Source organism: Mustela lutreola, chromosome X (genome assembly GCF_030435805.1).
Source record: "Mustela lutreola isolate mMusLut2 chromosome X, mMusLut2.pri, whole genome shotgun sequence".
Lineage (NCBI taxonomy): Eukaryota > Metazoa > Chordata > Mammalia > Carnivora > Mustelidae > Mustela > Mustela lutreola.
Window position 1 is genome coordinate 38,010,156 of NC_081308.1, and position 22,274 is coordinate 38,032,429.

Sequence of the window (22,274 nt, forward strand, 5' to 3'; positions counted from 1 at the left end):
ATCAAACTTCTGAGCCTTCCTGAATCACAATATGTGCTTACTCTGAAGGGAAAAGACCTAGAATATTTTTTATATTTTAAGTGCCGTAATTTTCACAGCATGTCCATTATTCCCCATAAAGGGCTTTTAGGTCAACATTTCCTTCTGGGTATCTACATTGTTTGGGGAAATTTTGTAAGTTGGAAGGATTTTTTCCACATGTTGCCATCTTCCATTTCACACTCCTGGCTGCACTCCCAAGAATACCCAACAACTTAATTATATTTGTAGACTTGCAAGTAGCTTTCATGAGTAAGAGTGCCATTCATCTATGAGAGAACCCAGCAGAGTTCACTGGCGGGAGGTTGCCAGGAAAACAGAGACACTAAGTGCTTGCTAGCTCCTTGAACCATCCACTGGAGTTCTCCATTTTAAATAGCAATAATGGCTTAAATAATCATTTTTTAATTTGTCAGCTTTCAGTTGAAACCAGAAACCTTTCAAGCACTGCCTGTACGTGTGTGATCCACCTGTCCTTTTCCTTCTCCCATGTGTGTCATCTTTCCAGAAGAGAGATCCACTTCTGCTTTCCCTGAAAGCTCACCTTATCCCAGACTTTGAGACCTAACCCTGTGTGTGCTGTCTAAATGTATAAACATAAGGAGGAGAAGCAGGATGGAGCTCCACCCTGCCACAAGGTCCGCAAACTTCATATTCAAGTAATATGCGGGGAAACATGGCCTGTTCTTCGTGTGAATGGTAGTTCAGTGTTGACTGCTCCAGCAGAGCTGGTGACAATAATAATGGCCGCTACTCTTCACCAAGCACAGTTTGCCAGACCACCACATGGAGATGTTTACAAACATGAAAGCACCTTATCTTCACAATCAGTTTATGAGGTCGATTCTCTGAGCCCCATTTTACAGCTGAAGAAACTGTGGTTCACAGAGGTAAATTTTTACCATAGAAAATTATGAAAATTTGAGTTCATTCTAAGATTAGAGCAGAGATCAATAAGATAAAAACTAGAGATACAGTAGAACGCATCAATGAAACTAGAAGCTGGTTTTCTGGAAGAATCAATAAGATCGATAAACCATTGGCCAAACTAATCCAAAAGAAAAGAAAGAAGGCCCAAATCAATAAAATTATGAATGAAAAGGGAGAGATCACAACTAACACCAAGGAAATCGAAACAATCATCAGAAATTATTATCAACAGTTATATGTCAATAAGTTAAGCAACCTAGATGAAATGGATACATTCCTGGAAAACTATAAACTTCCAAAATTGAACCAGGAAGAAATTGACAACCTGAATAGACCGTTATCTAGTAACGAGATTGAAGCAGTGATCAAAAACCTCCCAAAAAAACAAGAGCCCAGGACCTGACAGATTCCCTGGGGAATTCTACCAAACTTTCAAAGAACAAATAATACCTATTATCTTGAAGCTGTTTCAAAAAATTGAAGCAGAAGGAAAACTTCCAGACTCTTTTTATGAAGTCAGCATTACCCTGATCCCCAAACCAGACAAAGACCCCCCCAAAAAGGAGAATTTCAGATCAATATCCCTGATGAACATGGATGCTAAGATTCTCAACAAGATCCTAGCAAATAGGATCCAGCAGCACATTAAAAAGATTATCCAACATGACCAGATGGGATTCATCCCTGGGTAGCAAGGATGGTTCAACATTCATAAATCAATCAATGTGATAGACAAATCAATAAGAAATTACAGTTTACATAAGACTTGCTATGAATCTGTTTCCGGTATTTTGCTTCAATTCTAACCCTGAGTCTCTGTCTTATACAAATGTCCATAAAGATTATGTCTCTAACTGTAATTTACTGAGGCCTTACTACAAGCTGTGTGTTTAACTAACCAAGTGATGGGGCCAGGATTCAAACCCAATGCAATCTGCATCAGAGCCTCATCCTCAGAGCCTCATCCCTTCAAGGATGAGGCTTAGTCCTGCTTTCTCCACTTATGCTAGTAATCGTGGCCTTGCCCTGGGACTCCAGCCACGTGACTGAGGGCTGGCTTCCTTCCCAACCTCTGCTGCCTCTATTCCAGTCCAATCCATGCTGAGCCAGAGGGATGGGAACAGGACCTGCTGGTGCTTCCCATGTAGAGGCACTTAATTAACAGGAAACCAATAAAAACATAATCACAAACTCGGAGAAACGCAGTGGAAGAAAATAGAGCTTATGAACTGTGTGCATACTAGGGAGCTTAGCCTAGTTTGAGGAGGGTGTGACCAGAAAAGAATTTACTGAGGAATTGCTTTTTTGAAAATTAACCTTGAGGTATGATTTAAATACAATAAAATCAATCCTTATTAAGTATACATTTGATGAGTTTGGGCAAATGCATACCACTACCACAATCAAAGTAGAGCATTCACATCACCCCCAAAGCTCCCTCCTGCCCCTTTGCAATCAGTAAGCTACTTATAGCCCCAGGCAACCACTCACCTGCTACCTGTCATGATAGGTCACATTTGCCTTTTTTAAGAGTTTGATATAATTCCATACTATATGTGTGCATTTGTGTCTGGTTTTGCTCCAGAAAAAGTTCTTGAGATGCATGAAAACAAGTATGAATCTCAGGCCACCTTTTGTCCCAGATATACTGTCACAGATCTTCTGACACCATTAATTTCCTGTCTGATGAGCAACCCATTGCTACCTTCCTGCCCCTATCAACCTTCTTCACCACCTACTACCACCCAGCCTCAGCCTCCTCTGTCTGCTCAGGCTCCTCTCTGACATATGTCTGGACTTATCTATAAGCACCTGAACCACATTCAGTGGGCACATTCATTTCTCAAGGCAAAGCCTCAGCTTCCCTGGCCTGGCCCTAGCTTTTGAGGCCTGAAAACCCATTCTAAAAAAGTAGGAGCAGCCTTAATCTCTATGATCCATACATTAATGAATGACCGATCAAGAAATGAAGACTTCCTTCCAAGATATGACTCAAATATCACTTTGGAAGTGACTGGACTCTCAAAGTGCTTTATGTTTACCTGTTTTGAGGCACACAACAATTTCTGCCATATTTAAGCCTCTGTGTGTGTGTGTGTGTGTGTGCGCGCGCGCGCGCAAGTGCACGCGCACGTGTGTGTGTGCGCGCGTGCATGTTTATCTCTCCATTCAGACTTTATGCTCCATTAGGGCAACAATGAGGTTAATTCCTATTTGTGATGCTCAAGGAAATATCAAAGTGGGGGAAAATTAGGTGTCTTGAAATGTAATCCCCTCAATGACTCAAATAATCTTCCTTCCAACTATAGAACTCACAAATTTAGAATTTGTCAAGGAAAAGCACTTTTCTCATACATAAAATATTATTAATAATGAAAATTTTAAACACACTAAAATTTTAAATACACTAAAATTAACCCATAGAGAAGAACAGAGCTTATGCTAAAGAGTGACATGAAGGGGTAGACATGTTTTTCTATGATTTATAAAACCTCTGACTTTATAAACTGGAACACAGTCAAGCTGCAAAGTCCAGTCTATAAAAAGCATGTACTCCATATTGAAAGTGGTCACAAATCAGTGCCAACAGTTAATGATTATTGAGATTCAGGTGAAATATAAGTCAACTCTACTCAGTGTAACTGAGGACACAATGGTCAAGGCGACATTTCACTGTTACGTACTGTTCTGTCTTACCTGAATCATTTATTTGAGATAAAAGGAAATTCTGTTATTACATCCATGAAGTTAATCAAACACAGCTGCCCACCATGCTGTCTGTCTCCATTTGACTTAAAAAAATGGCGCTTCCTGCTACCATCCCCATACGTGGGCTTATGTTGTAGGTATGATCACCTTAAGTCTTTGTAATTTAAGAGCCTAATTTTCTGCCCTCATTTCCACAAAGACTTTTACAGCAGGCACAATACACTCCAGTGGGTAAGTAATGTATCATACCCTTGGTACATGCAAAGATTACTTCATTAATTACAAAGAAAAATTATAAAAGAGTCTATCTATTTTCTGCAACCTGTTCACAAAAAATGCCAGAGGTGGGCCTCTCAAAGTACTTGGGTGTGCATAACATTATCTTAAGCATTTGTATCCAGTTTTATAGTTTTAATGTTTTAAAAGACAAACGTTATTATAAGGTTTATAAAGAAAAGAACAGATGCTTTTCTATCCCTCACAAGCTGATCACTGCTCTGAGGAAACCACCTCTAACTCCTTTAGCACTCTTGATTTCAGTATATAACACCCCTACAGATAAGTCTTGATTTTTTCTTTTATTTTCAATACTATCTATTGACGTCCTAATATGGAAAAGCAGTGTTCAGCGTTCTTAGGTACTCCTCAACCAGATCCTTCACACACACACCTCCCAATTAAAACTTTTCCCTTCTCCTTAATTTTTGTAAAGATCAACACTTTGTTTTACATTGTTATTAAGTTTCACATAATTCCAGATTGAGCCACAGAATCTCCATGTTTGTATTTAATTTCTTGTAAAACTTGGTTTTTTAAAAATTTTCCTGCAATTTATATTCTCCCCCACCCCCCACAGCCCACCACCACCACCACCACCAATTAGTTTCTCTGTGTCTGTATTCTCAGAGTTGAATTGGGTTGGGTTTTTTTTAAAGATTTTATTTATTTTTTTTGTCAGAGAGAGAGAAGGGGACCACAAGCTGGGGGAGCAGCAGAGGGAGAGGGAGAAGCAAGCTTCCCACTAAGCAGGGAGCCCGATGCAGGGCTTGATCCCTGACTCTGAGATCATGACCTGAGCCAAAAGCAGACACTTAACTGACTGAGCGACCCAGGCATCCCCAGAGTTGAGTTGAAAAGAGAATGAAGGGGAGTTTCTCATAGTTCAGATTTAAGATGTTCAAATTTTTCCTTTGCCCTCTGAACTTGTGACCAATCCTCCACAATGCCTGGGGTACCTGAGGTCGGACTCTCTCTGGTAAAATCTCTCTACAGGGTAAAATCTCTGCTCTTCCAGGGACACCTGGGTGGTTCAGTTGTTAAGCATCTGCCTTTGGTTCAGGTCATGATCCAAGGGTCCTGGGATTGAGCCCTGCATCTGGCTTCCTGCTCAGCAGGAGGCCTGCTTCTCCCTCCCCCACTCCCCCTGCTTGTGTTCCCTCTCTTGCTGTGTCTCTCTTTGTCAAATAAATAAATAAATAAATCTCTGTTCTTCCACACACACCAGGGAGTAGGTGTGGGATGTGGGATATAAGTAGCATTTAAGTGCTACTTATATACAGCCTATCAACCAAGTATCTGTCTGTCAGAAACAACTCATGCTTCCTGAAGCTTCCTGGAGTTCTCTGGTTGGACTCATCCACTTCTGTGCTTCTAGCATGATAGCTTGACACATCAGCTTTCTCTGGTCTGTGAGAGCAGCTTCCACCTGCCCAATTTGCTCTCCAGCTTGCATTTCTTCACTTCTATTTCCTCTCTTAGTGTCTTAGTCTTTTTGTGAAATAACCCTTGAATCCCCTTTGTGGTCAGCTTAGTGGGTTTGGAGAAAAATGGTAGTAGGGCTGTTTGTTGGATTTACCACGTATCATTAGAATTCCTCATACAAATAAAGTTTAATTTTCTTAAACTTTTATGAATGCTTCTGTCACGGGGCACCTGGGTGGCTCAGTCAGCTGAGCTACTGACTCTTGGTTTTCAGCTCAGGTCCTGATCTCGGTGTCCTGGGATTGTGCCCCCACCACCCCGTGCTCACTGGGGAATTTGCTTGAGATTCTCCCTCTCCCTCTGCCCCTCCCTACCCCTGCATGCATACACTATCTCTCTCTAAAGTAAATTAATAAGGTGCGTCTGAGTGGCTCAGTCAGTTAAGTGTTTGACTTCAGCTCAATTTCATGATCCCGTGATCCTGGGATGAGTCCTGCATCAGGCTCCCCGTTGAGTGGGGAGCCTGTTTCTCCCTCTCCCTTCCCCCACATCTCATGCCCCTCCCCCCACTCATGCTCTCTTTCTCTCAAACGAATGAATAAATAAATGTCTTTTTTTTAAGATTTTATTTATTTATTTGACAGACATCTCAAGTAAGCAGAGTGGGGGTAGCAGGCTCCCTGCTGAGCAGAAATCCTGATGTGGGGCTCAATCCCAGGACCCTGAGATCATGACTGGAGGCAGAGGCTTAACCCCTTGAGGCACCCAGGCGCCCCAATAAATAAGTCTTTTAAAGAATTTTAAAAATCTGCAACATAAGTTCTCTATGATTCAGATTGGGAGTCCTAAAGGTAAAGGATAATTGGTACTTCATATTTACTTACACAGTTTTGGGGGCCCAACCCCAAATGGCAAAATAATAGTAATAATAACAATAATAATGAGCAAGCAAACCAGCTCCCTCCATTACATATCATGGTGACAAAGTAGGGGAGTATCTTGATAATAGAACTAAATGGAGAAAAAAATGATTCAAGACATTTTCTTTAAAGTGGCTTATCATACCTTATTGCAGAGGTTCTGAGCCAAAATAATACATGTTCTTGTCATGTAAGAAAACAGAAGAGCAATAGTCTCTGCAAAGAGTGGCTTCTCCTTTACATCAAAGGGCCATCTTTGATTTATTTCATGTCCTCTATGCAACTGCCACCACCATCCCACTAGCACTGCCTTCCAAGGGCCCCAGATAATTTGTCACCTACTAATAGCAATGGCCTGTTTGGGGAGGGCTCTCCAAAACATCTGACTCTGAGAGTCCTCCTACTTTTCTGAAGCCCAATAGTTTTGGTTCCATATGGTTTCTCTCTTCTCTACTCTTCCTCCATAATTGGTTTCTAAAATCCTCCTGCTCACTTTCCTTCCCTTTGTTGCTAAGCTCAGGTTCCTGATCTCTGATAATACTGTAGAAAGGCTGGTTAAGGCCAATTTCAATTCTCCCTGACCTCTCGAAATGCTTTAATCACATTAACCAGTTACAGTATCTGCCTTATAAAAAGGTTGGTGGGGCAATGTTATGGTGTATATTACGGGGTCCTGGGTCCTCCACCATCTCCCCTTCAGGGTAGAGGCACTTATTCCCCCAGCTTCTGGGGGCATTGGCAGCTGAAAGCTCTCTAGTAAGATGACCTGGCCCAAGGTCACACCCCATCTCCTGGGGCTACCTGCATCCAGTGATTTCCTTCACACCACACAGGTAGGGATCCCAAAGGCCTTTCCCTATAAACTCCCTGCAGGCTAATCTCCCCTTAGAGTTATTTTCAGGAGCTGACCCAAACAGATACATGCTAATTCGAGTAGCTGGGGCAAAAGCAAAGTAGTACCATCATAAATCTCATTTTCCCAGGGTGGAGTATTTTAAGGACCAGGCATTATGGATTTATGGCTTACCAGCTCTGGAGACCTGCCCAGTTTCAGTTCAGTATAACCATGTCTCCTTTCTTCATGTATGAGACAGCAATGACAGTTTATCCTATGCCAACAAAGGACAGGGCTTCTCAAACTTTAGCTTGTATCTAAATTCCAGAGGGCTTAATAAAACACAGATGGCTGGTTCCCAATTCAAAAGTGTCAGAGTCAGTAGGTCTGGGGTAGGGCCTGGGAATTGGCATTTCTTTTTTAAAAAGATTTATTTATTATTTGAGGGAGGGAGAGAGCAAAGGAGCAAAGGGGCAGGGAGCAGAGAGAGAGGGAGAGAGACTCCCAAGCAGACTCCCCACGGACCATTGAGCCCAACATGGGGCTTGACCTCACGGACCCTGAGATCATGACCTGAGCTGAAATCAAGAGTCAACTGACTGAGCCACCCAGGCACCCCAAGAATTAACATTTTTAACAGGTTCCCAGCTCCTGCTGCTACTGCTGCTGCTGGTCTGAGGGTCAATCTTTGAGATCCTGCAACACAGGGCCTTGTGAAGATTAAAAGAGAGAATACAGTGGTCCTCACTTTATCTGTGGGAGATCTATTCCAAGACCTCCCGCAGGTGCCTGAAACCACAGATAGTACCGAACCCTACTGTATGTACTGTTTTTTTCCTATATGTACATACTTATGATAAAGTTTAATTTATAAATTAGACACAGTAAGAGATTAATAATAATTAATCATAAAACAGAACAATTGTAAAAAAGTATGAAAATAAAAGTTAGTGTGGTCTCTCTCTCTCAGAATATCTTGGTGTACTGTACTCACTCTTCTTGTGATAATGTGAGACAATAAAATGCCTACATGATAGATGAAGTGAAGTAAACGATGTAGGCATTTTGACATAGCAGCATGCTCTTGTGAACCTGTCCATAGGTAAGAATAAGGATCAACTGCTGGTAGACTACAGCTGATCATGGATGTCTGAAACCAAAGAAAGCAGAACCACAGAGAAGGGAGGACTACTATATTTGCAATGCGCTGAGCTTGAGACACAGTACATGTGCAAAAATCTCAGTTGTCTTTGATGTTGTTATCAGAAAAAGCTATGCTTACTGACTCCAAAACGTTGAACTGAACCTCTGTGCCTATGACAGTTTTAGGAATCCAGGAAAGCAGAGAGGAGCAATATCTAAGGAGAAGATGACTATAAACAAATTTCATGGACCACCCAGAACCAGATCTAGCCAATCATAAAAGTATCACAACCCTGGCAGTGCCTGGATGGTTCAATCTGTTAAGCATCCGACTTGATTTTGGCTCAGGTCATGATCTCAGGTTTGTGAGATAGAGCCTTACATCTGGCTCTGCACTGGGCATGGAGCCTGCATAAGATTTTCCCTCTCCTTCTCCCTATGCCCCTCCCCCTACCTTCTCTCTCTCCCTCTTTAAAAAAAAAAAGTATCACAACACTGTTGGAAAAGGAGAAGCTGAGGTATTTCCTTTCTAAATGGAATAAACATAAACCAGCTGCATTTCTAGCTGGCCCCCATGTTTGTGCAGGGCCATCAACACTTCTACCTGAACTTGGACGTTTCCTTCTTTAATTTCAAACCTATCAAAGCAGTATGGAGGGGAGGTGGGGCATGATCTAATTATGAATAGCTCAACTGCTTTATCCCATTGAGAAAGACAAGCTTAATAAATAACAATATTCTACCAGGTAAACTTTTTCCAGTCATTATGAATACGTCTTCTTATTCATGACAGGTGCAATAATTTCATTCAGGCAATTAACTACAGGCCAATGTAGAGATTCCATTCCCTCAACTGCACCTAGAAGGTGATTCCATGAAGCCTATGCCCAAGATCAGAAATGATGTCTGTTATTGGAACCACATCAGGAAAGAGTAACTCTGAAAAGTAGAAAGGATTTTAGGTTCTTTTCTACACTTCTCTGTAACTCTGATCAAACAAGACTTAGATTCAAATCCAACCAACATTTCTTAAAAGCTTTTATTTGTTTGTTTATTTGAGAGAGAGTATGTTCAAGTGGGGAAAGAGGCAGAGGGAGAAAGAGAGAGAGAATCTCAAGCAGACTCCAAGCTGAACACTGAGCCTGATGCAGGACTTGATCTCACAACCCTGAAATCATGAGCTGAGCCAAAATCAAGAGTCACTTATCTGACTGAGCCTCCTAGGTGGCCCTAGCCAACATATTCTGAGCACCTGAAAATGTGTCAGGCCTTGTGCTCGATGCTTATCCAAATGTATTTTGTATAATCCCCACAACAGAAAGCAAATCTAATCTGTATTAAGGCAACAGAGTCTTAATATTATTGTAGAATGGAGTCAAGTCTGCAGGAAATGTGAAAACATCAGAAATATCAATGCACCTCTTATTCATAGTGAGTGACTTGATACTTATTTTAAAGATAGGTTGGTTTGAATGTCAGAATCTACACACTGACTTTCATTTTGCTCCTTTAGTAGAGCTCTTTAACTTGCAAACTCTTGTGTGCCTAACAATTAATATGAAGGACTGTACATACCAAAGGTATGGTACATCTGTACCATACCTTCTAGTTGATTTAAGGGTCTTTCAAGGATATTTTAGACTGTAGGGGATTTTTATCTTAAAGGCTAACTTTCAAAACTCATTCCTACATAAAATAAGACTTTTATGAACATTTTAAGCCAAAATTTTTGGACTATCTAAATCCTCAACATAGCAATGTAATGTTTAATTCTCTTTTATCTAGTAGAAGAATGAAACTAAATGAGGAATAAAGCCTGGGGGGACAGTTCTGAAGCGCAAGGGATGGTCCTAAAGAAATGGCACATGCATTTCTTAGACTTGAAGATAACCTTCAGGATTATACTGAAGTTATTTTCATCAATTTTTTCAACAAACATTTATTTGGCATCAAATGTGGCTGGTACTGCTCAAGGTACAATAGTAAATAAGGCACGAATTGCTGCTTTCAGGGAGTTTACATTTTGGAATCACAAGAGACAGATGAACAGCAAATAAATATAGATGCCATATATCATGGTCTTTTTCATGATGTGAAGTAGTTTAAAGGGATAGCAAGTTACAGCAGGGGGGTGTTCATTTATCTGACACCAACAGAGAAGGACAAGGCCTCAGAGAATGGTGTCCCAGCAACAAAGTGAATAAAGTACAGTATTTTTCAAAGGACAGAGGGATCAGCTATGTTGCACGAAGGGGACAAATCCAATAAGATGAAAACTGAGAAATGATCATTGGATTTGGCAATGTGAAAATCACTGACCTTGACAAGAAACCTGTGGTGAACTGATGGGGATGGAAGCCTGACTGGAGTGGGTTTGACAGAAAATAAGAGAGGGGAAGATAGCAAGCAAGAAACAGCTACTGGGGAGCTTTGTTCAAATGGCAACGGAGAAATGGTAGAGTTGTTGGAGAAGAATGTACAATAATAAGAGAGAAGTGGTATTGCAGGTTTCCATGCTGAAAGGACTGATCCAGTGCAGAGGGGATAGTCAATGATGTAAGGGAGAGAGGTGGACAAGTCCTAGAGCAATGTCCTTGAGTGAGAAGTCAAGGATGGGATCATCTGCCCAAGGAGAGGAGTTGACCTTATATGTGAATAGAAAGCTCATTTGTTGAAGAGCAACGGAAGATGTAGAATAAAGAGACAGATACAGAAGATGGAATATGACTTCAATGGGAAGTTATGGAATGCTCCCTTTTGAATGCTTTGATCTTCTCAGCGAAGTCAGAAACAAGACCATCCATTGAGAATGAGCAAGGGCAGGAGGTATTGGTGGTTTGTGGAAAGAGAAAAAGGCATGAAAAGAATGCTCTAAAAGAATGGGAGAATGAATTGACCTGGAAGAAACAGTGGGATTTCCCAGCCACTCTAAAGGCTCATCTGAAAGCAGTACGCATGAGGATTACATCTGGTGAGCGGGCTGGCCCAGAGGCCATCTCTAGAGTGGCAGGCAGGATGGTGGGCTTAGGATGTCATATCTCTATCTGAGGACATGCTGCATTATTTCCTGCTGCATGTAACCATCTTCATAAATTTCTATGACCTTTGCCATTGAAGAAAGTTGACATCCTCTAGCAGGGACCATCTGTGTCTTTGCATCAATCATGATGCTGTCCATTGTGACAAGCAAGCAAGGAGAGAATAGCATAGCATTATTCTTCAGGCACCTCGCCAATACAGTAAAGTCAAAGACCCTCCTTATTCATTCCCCAGGAATACAACAAATAGCTCTGCCTGCTAGAAATACAAAACATTTTGCTAGGGCCTCAAAGCCAATATCTCTAAACACACTGTTTTTTCCCCTACCACAGTCAGGTTTTCCTCCTAATTCATGGCCTGATTATCCACTTAATACCCTGAATATCATTAGGCTCATCTACATATGAGAAAAAATATATCAATACTTCGCTTCTAAACCTTTGATGACTCCTCATTTCCTAAATGTTAAGTTTTAAACTCATGAGCCCAACCTGGAGAACCCTTCTAGTATGTCTTCTTCTTTTTATTTTTTTAATATTTTATTTATTTATTTGACAGAAAGAGATCACAAACAGGCAGAGAGGCAGGCAGAGAGGGGGAAGCAGGCTCCCCACTGAGCAGAGAGCCCGATGCAGGGCTCGATCCCAGGACCCTGAGATCATGACCTGGGCCGAAGGCAGAGGTTTAACCCACTGAGCCATCCAGGTGCCCCTCTAGTATGTCTTCTCACAGGGTCTTCACCCACCCATCTTATGCCCTGGACTTACCTTACTGCATTCCACATCTATCTCAGGAGGTAATTTAGGCTCCCAAGAGGAAAAAAAGTAACTAAGATGCTTTTGATAGGGAAAGCTTTAGTCAATTTCTATCCAGATCCTGGCCTTGGATTAGCTAAGAGAGGAATTTTCCATCATGTGTCCCAGGAGAGCCTCTCAAACCCATTTCCCACATAGTAATATGGCTCTTAAGACCTCCCTATTCTATAACATAGTCCAAACTAAAAGAACATCTAAAACTGAATCTCTACTGCCAACATTTCAACTGTGGATCTGGGGAAATATGATTCAATGTATTTCAACTAAGCTAACACATTTTCTTTAATTCAGTTTTAGCACTGTATTAGTTTAGATCCTCCAGAAAACAAGCATCAAGATAGAAGCACAAGAGCTTTATGAGTGGAAAGGCCTGCAGTAGATAAAGGGGGAGAGAGCAAGAGAGGGTATAGGCAAGAGTCTTCAGACTGCAGTGCAGGTCTGACAACTGTGAAAAGGAAAGACAAAGGAAGGACAGCTGCATAGGAAGAACCTCAGGCACAGCCGAGGTCTGAGAAAGTATCAACTCCAAGCCGATGGATTGCCCCAGAGCAAAGACTAAGAAGTCCATGCCAGACAGGAATCCCCAGCTTTGTTATTAGTATACGTCATTGGGTAGGAGCAGTCTGAAGGGAGTGTGGCCTAGGAGGAATGCTGTGGCTGATCCCAAAAATATAGCAGCTTGGGACTGTCAGCTAGTGGTACTCCTTCGACAACGTTCTCTTATGGAGCAATCTGTGCATCCATAACTGCCTCCATGGCTGCCATCATCTTCATTATCTTTATTCCCAATTCCAATTCTTTATTTTCACGTTCATTGCCAACAGACAAAGTTGCCATCTTCTGAATGTATACAAACTTTTATACATCATGATCCTGACACTGTTCCCTCCCTCTGTCTTTCCTCTTCTTCTCTGCCTGGTTATCTTCTACTCAAACTTGAATAATTAGCCAAGTAATTCTTCCTTTATGATGTCTTCCATACCCTAACTCCTTTTATGTCTCCGAGAGATGTTGGCAATACTTCAGAAAAGCATTCATAACATTTTAGTAACTTGCTTGCATGCATTTATAATGGCAAAATTGAAAACTCCTTTAGTGAAGGAACTATTTTTATTTATTTTTGTATCACTAACTCCTTGATTCCCAAAATACATCCGAGATACCCCAGAGGGGTGTGGGGAAGTCACAAGGGCTGTCATCGGAGTAATTAAAATTTGCAAAGAAGCAGAATGACACAGCATGAACTATAACAATTAAGTTGCTTGGCTTGGACTACTCAGTAAGTGGAGCTATTAGTTGTTGGTCTTTTTTTTTTTTCCTTTTGGCCTAAGACTGTGAAAAATTGACTGAGACGCTAAAGGTTCTGTGAACTGAGAGTGTTTTGGAAACTCAGCCCTAACTCCTAATAAGCATAGTACTTGGCATGTAACATCTGGTAAATAACTCAACTATTGATTTTGGAGAATTTATCTTATAATTTATCTTACTTGCAAACATGTCTTCAGCACATCCTTTCTCTTTGCCAACCATTTTTTTTAATTTATTTATTTATTTTCAGCATAACAGTATTCATTATTTTTGCACCACACCCAGTGCTCCATGCAATCCATGCCCTCTATAATAACCACCACCTGGTACCCCAACTTCCCAACCCCCCACCACTTCAAAATCCCTCAGATTGTTTTTCAGAGTCCATAGTCTCTCATGATTCACCTCCCCCTCCAATGTCCCCCAATTCCCTTCTCCTCTCCGCCAACCATTTTATATGCACTTTATATGCATTATGTCATTTATCCTTCCAACAGCCCCATGAGGTCATTAACATTGTGATCTCCATTCTAAAGTTTGGGAACCTCTGACATGGAGTCACAAAGTTACTTTCAGGAGTCCATACAATTCAAAAATCGTGGAGGTGAGATGCCAAAGCCCATTCTGTTAACCAGTACACTCTACTTACCTACATACAAACTCCAAAAGGTTTTCAAATTAGCAAGCAGTGAACTTGGTGGAAAATAAAAGAACTGCATTCACTTCATTGCAGTATATATAGAGAGTGACCTTTGACAGTTAAGTAGAGGAATTCATTGGGGGATACTTCTTCAACAACTATCATTGTCAGGTGTCTGGGTGGCTCAGTGGGTTAAGTGTCTGCCTTTGACTCAGGTTATGATACTGGGGTGCTAGAATCAAACCTGTATCGGGCTCCCTCTGTCCCTCCCCCTACTTGTGCTCTCTCTCACTATGCTCTCTCAAATAAGTAAATAAAATCTTAAAAAAAAACTATTATTGAGTTTCTGCTGTGTGCAAAGTGCTACAAGGGATACGAAGACAAATAAGAAATCACTCCGAAACTGACAATGTTGAAACAAAGTCTTTTTCACAATGGTTTTATATTTTCAAGATACTTTGCTATTCTGATCTCAGTCTGCCAGTGCACCTTTTCTCTTACATCTGTATTTTACAGAGAAGCTACTAGGGATTTCTTTTAGTCCATTCAATTAGCTTCTTCTTCCTGGGGCTGCAATTCTAACTGTCGGAGCCAGCCACTACACTTGCCCTACTTAAGTTTCAGGAGCTCTGGGCAACTGAAAGAGGACCTCCCATTCCCTCTTTCCTTTCCTTTTCAACTTAAGAGGGGCTCCTAATTGATAAAATAACAGCAGCAGAGAGTATGCAGATCCATAAACTGAGGGTTTCAGAAGAGAGGGGCTGGAGATGGGATAGCCGGGTGATGGTATTAAGGAGGGCACATGTTGGGATGAGAACTGGGTGTTATACGCAACTAACAAATCATTGAACACTACATCAAAAGCCAATGATGGAGGAGACTGAGTCAAGATGGCGGAGAAGTAGCAAGCTGAGACTGCTTCAGCTAGCCGGAGATCAGCTAGATAGCTTATCTAAAGATTGCAAACACCTGAAAATCCATCGGCAGATCGAAGAGAAGAAGAACAGCAATTCTGGAAACAGAAAAACAACCACTTTCTGAAAGGTAGGACCAGCGGAGAAGTGAATCCAAAGCGACGGGAAGATAGACCCCGGGGGGAGGGGCCGGCTCCCGGCAAGCGGCGGAGCAACCGTGCACAAAATCAGGACTTTTAAAAGTCTGTTCCGCTGAGGGACATCGCTCCAGAGGCTAAACCGGGGCGAAGCCCACGCGGGGTCAGCGTGGCCTCAGGTCCCGCAGGGTCACAGAAGGATGGGGGTGTCTGAGTGTCGCAGAGCTTGCGGGTATTGGAACGGGAAAGCCGGCTACAGAGGCAGAGCCGACAGTAAGCTCGCAGCTCCGTGTTACCTTGAACCGGTCGCAGGCTCGGTGAGCTCGGAGCGCGGCCGGAGGTCAGGCAGACGGGAGTAACTGGGCGCGGTTCTCTGAGGGCGCACTGAGGAGTGGGGGCCCGGGCTCTCGGCTCCTCCGGGCCAGAGACCAGGAGGCCGCCATTTGTATTCCCGTCCTCCGGAACTCTACGGAAAGCGCTCAGGTAACAAAAGCTCCTGAAAGCAAACCCGAGCGGATTACTAACCCCGGCCCCGGGTAAGGGCGGTGTAATTCCGCCTGGGGCAAATACACTTGAGAATCACTACACCAGGCCCCTCCCCCAGAAGATCAACAAGAAATCCAGCCGAGACCAAGTTCACCTACCAAGGAGTGCGGTTTCAATACCAAGGAGAGCAGCAGAATTCCAGAGGAGGAGAAAGCCAAACACGGAACTCATGGCTTTTTTCCTGTGATTTTTTTTAGTCTTGCGGTTAATTTAATTTTTTCTTTTTCATTTTTTTTTTTTTCTCGCCTTCGGGTAAAATTTTTTTGTTTAACTATTACCTTTTTCTTTTTTAACGATTTTTTACTAGTTTATCTAATATATATATTTTTTCTTTTTTACATTTTTCTTAGGTGTTTTCTTTTTTTAAAAATTCTTTTCTTTTCTTTTCTTTTTTTTTTTCTTTTCTTTTTGTTTTTTTTTCTTTCTTTCTTCCTTTTTGAACCTCTTTTTATCCCCTTTCTCCCCACTCACGATTTTGGATCTCTTCTAATTTGGTTAAAGCATATTTTCCTGGGGTTGTTGCCACCCTTTTAGCATTTTACTTGCCCCTTCATTTACTCTTATCTGGACAAAATGACAAGACATAAAAATTCAACACAAAAAAAAGAACAAGAGGCAGTACTGAAGGCTAGGGACCTAATCAATACAGACATCGGTAATATGTCAGATCTAGAGTTCAGAATGACAATTCTCAAGGTTCTAGCAGGGCTCGAAAAAGGCATGGAAGATATTAGAGAAACCCTCTCGAGAGATATAAAAGCCCTTTCTGGAGAAATAAAAGAACTAAAATCTAACCAAGGTGAAATCAAAAAAGCTATTAATGAGGTGCAATCAAAAATGGAGGCTCTAACTGCTAGGATAAATGAGGCAGAAGAAAGAATTAGTGATATAGAAGACCAAATGACAGAGAATAAAGAAGCTGAGCAAAAGAGGGACAAACAGCTACTGGACCACGAGGGGAGAATTCGAGAGATAAGTGACACCATAAGACGAAACAACATTAGAATAATTGGGATTCCAGAAGAAGAAGAAAGAGAGAGGGGAGCAGAAGGTATACTGGAGAGAATTATTGGGGAGAATTTCCCCAATATGGCAAAGGGAACGAGCATCAAAATTCAGGAGGTTCAGAGAACGCCCCTCAAAGTCAATAAGAATAGGCCCACACCCCGTCACCTAATAGTAAAATTTACAAGTCTCAGTGACAAAGAGAAAATCCTGAAAGCAGCCCGGGAAAAGAAGTCTGTAACATACAATGGTAAAAATATTAGATTGGCAGCTGACTTATCCACAGAGACCTGGCAGGCCAGAAAGAGCTGGCATGATATTTTCAGAGCACTAAACGAGAAAAACATGCAGCCAAGAATACTATATCCAGCTAGGCTATCATTGAAAATAGAAGGAGAGATTAAAAGCTTCCAGGACAAACAACAACTGAAAGAATTTGCAAATACCAAACCAGCTCTACAGGAAATATTGAAAGGGGTCCTCTAAGCAAAGAGAGAGCCTACAAGTGGTAGATCAGAAAGGAACAGAGACCATATACAGTAACAGTCACCTTACAGGCAATACAATGGCACTAAATTCATATCTCTCAATACTTACCCTGAATGTGAATGGGCTAAATGCCCCTGTCAAAAGACACAGGGTATCAGAATGGATTAAAAAACAAAACCCATCTATATGTTGCCTCCAAGAAACACATTTTAAGCCCGAAGACACCTCCAGATTTAAAGTGAGGGGGTGGAAAAAAATTTACCATGCTAATGGACATCAGAAGAAAGCAGGAGTGGCAATCCTTATATCAGATCAATTAGATTTTAAGCCAAAGACTATAATAAGAGATGAGGAAGGACACTATATCATACTCAAAGGGTCTGTCCAACAAGAAGATTTAACAATTTTAAATATCTATGCCCCCAATGTGGGAGCAGCCAACTATATAAACCAATTAATAACAAAATCAAAGAAACACATCAACAATAATACAATAATAGTAGGGGACTTTAACACTCCCCTCACTGAAATAGACAGGTCATCCAAGCAAAAGATCAGCAAGGAAATAAAGGCCTTAAACGACACACTGGACCAGATGGACATCACAGATATATTCAGAGCATTTCATCCCAAAGCAACAGAATACACATTCTTCTCTAGTGCACATGGAACATTCTCCAGAATAGATCACATCCTCGGTCCTAAATCAGGACTCAACCGGTATCAAAAGATTGGGATCATTCCCTGCATATTTTCAGACCACAATGCTCTAAAGCTAGAACTCAACCACAAAAGGAAGTTTGGAAAGAACCCAAATACATGGAGACTAAACAGTATCCTTCTAAAGAATGAATGGGTCAACCGGGAAATTAAAGAAGAATTGAAAAAAATCATGGAAACAAATGATAATGAAAATACAACGGTTCAAAATCTGTGGGACACAACAAAGGCAGTCCTGAGAGGAAAATATATAGCGGTACAAGCCTTTCTCAAGAAACAAGAAAGGTCTCAGGTACACAACCTAACCCTACACCTAAAGGAGCTGGAGAAAGAACAAGAAAGAAACCCTAAGCCCAGAAGGAGAAGAGAAATCATAAAGATCAGAGCAGAAATCGATGAAATAGAAACCAAAAAAACAATAGAACAAATCAACGAAACTAGGAGCTGGTTCTTTGAAAGAATTAATAAAATTGATAAACCCCTGGCCCGACTTATCAAAATGAAAAGAGAAAGGACCCAAATAAATAAAATCATGAATGAAAGAGGAGAGATCACAACTAACACCAAAGAAATACAAACTATTATAAGAACATACTATGAGCAACTCTATGGCAATAAATTTGACAATCTAGAAGAAATGGATGCATTCCTAGAAACATATAAACTACCACAACTGAACAAGGAAGAAATAGAAAGCCTGAACAGACCCATAACCAGTAAGGAGATTGAAACAGTCATTAAAAATCTCCAAACAAACAAAAGCCCAGGGCCAGACGGCTTCCCGGGGGAATTCTACCAAACATTTAAAGAAGAACTAATTCCTGTTCTCCTGAAACTGTTCCAAAAAATAGAAATGGAAGGAAAACTTCCAAACTCATTTTATGAAGCCAGCATCACCTTGATCCCAAAACCAGACAAGGATCCCACCAAAAAAGAGAGCTATAGACCGATATCCTTGATGAACACAGATGCGAAAATACTCAACAAAATACTAGCCAATAGGATTCAACAGTACATTAAAAAGATTATTCACCACGACCAAGTGGGATTTATTCCAGGGCTGCAAGGTTGGTTCAACATCCGCAAATCAGTCAATGTGATACAACACATCAATAAAAGAAAGAACAAGAACCATATGATACTCTCAATAGATGCTGAAAAAGCATTTGACAAAGTACAACATCCCTTCCTGATCAAAACTCTTCAAAGTGTAGGGATAAAGGGCACATACCTCAATATCATCAAAGCCATCTATGAAAAACCCACCGAAAATATCATTCTCAATGGAGAAAAACTGAAAGCTTTTCCGCTAAGGTCAGGAACACGGCAGGGATGTCCATTATCACCACTGCTATTCAACATCGTACTAGAGGTTCTAGCCTCAGCAATCAGACAACAAAAGGAAATTAAAGGCATCCAAATCGGCAAAGAAGAAGTCAAATTATCACTCTTCGCAGATGATATGATACTATATGTGGAAAACCCAAAAGACTCCACTCCAAAACTGCTAGAACTTATACAGGAATTCAGTAAAGTGTCAGGATATAAAATCAATGCACAGAAATCAGTTGCATTTCTCTACACCAACAGCAAGACAGAAGAAAGAGATATTAAGGAGTCAATCCCATTTACAATTGCATCCAAAACCATAAGATACCTAGGAATAAACCTAACCAAAGAGACACAGAATCTATACTCAGAAAACTATAAAGTACTCATGAAAGAAATTGAGGAAGACACAAAGAAATGGAAAAATGTTCCATGCTCCTGGATTGGAAGAATAAATATTGTGAAAATGTCTATGCTACCTAAAGCAATCTACACATTTAATGCAATTCCTATCAAAGTACCATCCATCTTTTTCAAAGAAATGGAACAAATAATGCTAAAATTTATATGGAACCAGAAAAGACCTCGAATAGCCAAAGGGATATTGAAAAAGAAAGCCAACGTTGGTGGCATCACAATTCCGGACTTCAAGCTCTATTACAAAGCTGTCATCATCAAGACAGCATGGTACTGGCACAAAAACAGACACATAGATCAATGGAACAGAATAGAGAGCCCAGAAATAGACCCTCAAATCTATGGTCAACTAATCTTCGACAAAGCAGGAAAGAATGTCCAATGGAAAAAAGACAGCCTTTTCAATAAATGGTGCTGGGAAAATTGGACAGCCACATGCAGAAAAATGAAATTGGACCATTTCCTTACACCACACACAAAAATAGACTCAAAATGGATGAAGGACCTCAACGTACGAAAGGAATCCATCAAAATCCTTGAGGAGAACACGGGCAGCAACCTCTTCGACCTCTGCCGCAGCAACATCTTCCTAGGAACAACGCAAAAGGCAAGGGAAGCAAGGGAAAAAATGAACTACTGGGATTTCATCAAGATCAAAAGCTTTTGCACAGCAAAGGAAACAGTTAACAAAATCAAAAGACAACTGACAGAATGGGAGAAGATATTTGCAAACGACATATCAGATAAAGGACTAGTGTCCAGAATCTATAAAGAACTTAGCAAACTCAACACCCAAAGAACAAATAATCCAATCAAGAAATGGGCAGAAGACATGAACAGACATTTCTGCAAAGAAGACATCCAGATGGCCAACAGACACATGAAAAAGTGCTCCATATCACTTGGCATCAGGGAAATACAAATCAAAACCACAATGAGATATCACCTCACACCAGTCAGAATGGCTAAAATCAACAAGTCAGGAAATGACAGATGCTGGCGAGGATGCGGAGAAAGGGGAACCCTCCTACACTGTTGGTGGGAATGCAAGCTGGTGCAGCCACTCTGGAAAACAGCATGGAGGTTCCTCAAAATGTTGAAAATAGAACTGCCCTATGACCCAGCAATTGCACTATTGGGTATTTACCCTAAAGATACAAATGTAGTGATCCAAAGGGACACATGCACCCGAATGTTTATAGCAGCAATGTCCACAATAGCCAAACTATGGAAAGAACCTAGATGTCCATCAACAGATGAATGGATCAAGAAGATGTGGTATATATACACAATGGAATACTATGCAGCCATCAAAAGAAATGAAATCTTGCCATTTGCAACAACATGGATGGAACTAGAGCGTATCATGCTTAGCGAAATAAGTCAAGCAGAGAAAGACAACTATCATATGATCTCCCTGATATGAGGAAGTGGTGATGCAACATGGAGGCTTAAGTGGGTAGAAGAATAAATGAAACAAGATGGGATTGGGAGGGAGACAAACCATAAGTGACTCTTAATCTCACAAAACAAACTGAGGGTTGCCGGGGGGAGGGGGTTGGGGAGAAGGGGGTGGGATTATGGACATTGGGGAGGGTATGTGATTTGGTGAGTGCTGTGAAGTGTGTAAACCTGGTGATTCACAGACCTGGGGATAAAAATATATGTATATAAAAAATATATGTTTATAAAAAATAAAAAAAAAATAAAAAAAAAAAAAAGAAATGTAAAAAAAAAAAAAAAAAAATGGGCAGAAGATATGAACAGACACTTCTCCAATGAAGACATACAAATGGCTATCAGACACATGAAAAAATGTTCATCATCACTAGCCATCTGGGAGATTCAAATTAAAACCACATTGAGATATCACCTTACACTGGTTAGAATGGCCAAAATTAGCAAGATAGGAAACAACATGTGTTGGAGGGGACGTGGAGAAAGGGGAACCCTCTTACACTGTTGGTGGGAATGCAAGTTGGTGCAGCCTCTTTGGAAAACAGTGTGGAGATTCCTCAAGAAATTAAAAATACAACTTCCCTATGACCCTGCCATTGCACTACTGGGTATTTACCCCAAAGATACAGATGTAGTGAAAAGAAGGGCCATCTGTACCCCAATGTTTATAACAGCAATGGCCACGGTCGCTAAACTGTGGAAAGAACCAAGGTGCCTTTTAACAGACAAATGGATAAGGAAGATGTGGTCCATATACACTATGGAGTATTATGCCTCCATCAGAAAGGACGAATACCCAACTTTTGTAGCAACATGGACCGGACTGGAAGAGATTATGCTGAGTGAAATAAGTTAAGATGAGAGAGTCAATTATCATATGGTTTCACTTATTTGTGGAGCATAACAAATAGCATGGAGGACATGGGGAGATAGAGAGGAGAAGGGAGTTGGGGGAAATTGGAAGGGGAGGTGAACCATGAGAGACTATGGACTCTGAAAACCAATCTGAGGGTTTTGAAGGGGCGGGGGGTGGGAGGTTGGGGGAACCAAGTGGTGGGTATTATAGAGGGCACGGATTGTGTGGAGCACTGGGTGTGGTGCAAAAATAATGAATACTGTTACACTGAAAATAAAAAATAAATTAAAAAAAAAAAAAAAAAAAAGAAAGGAACAGAGACCA

At 41.0% G+C, this 22,274-nt stretch overlaps 1 pseudogene; it reads left to right on the plus strand.

Moving 5' to 3' along the window:
• Positions 1 to 626: 626 nt before the first annotated feature.
• LOC131820923 (dynein regulatory complex protein 9-like) overlaps positions 627 to 22,274 on the plus strand; it is a 57,957-nt pseudogene continuing 36,309 nt past the window's right edge.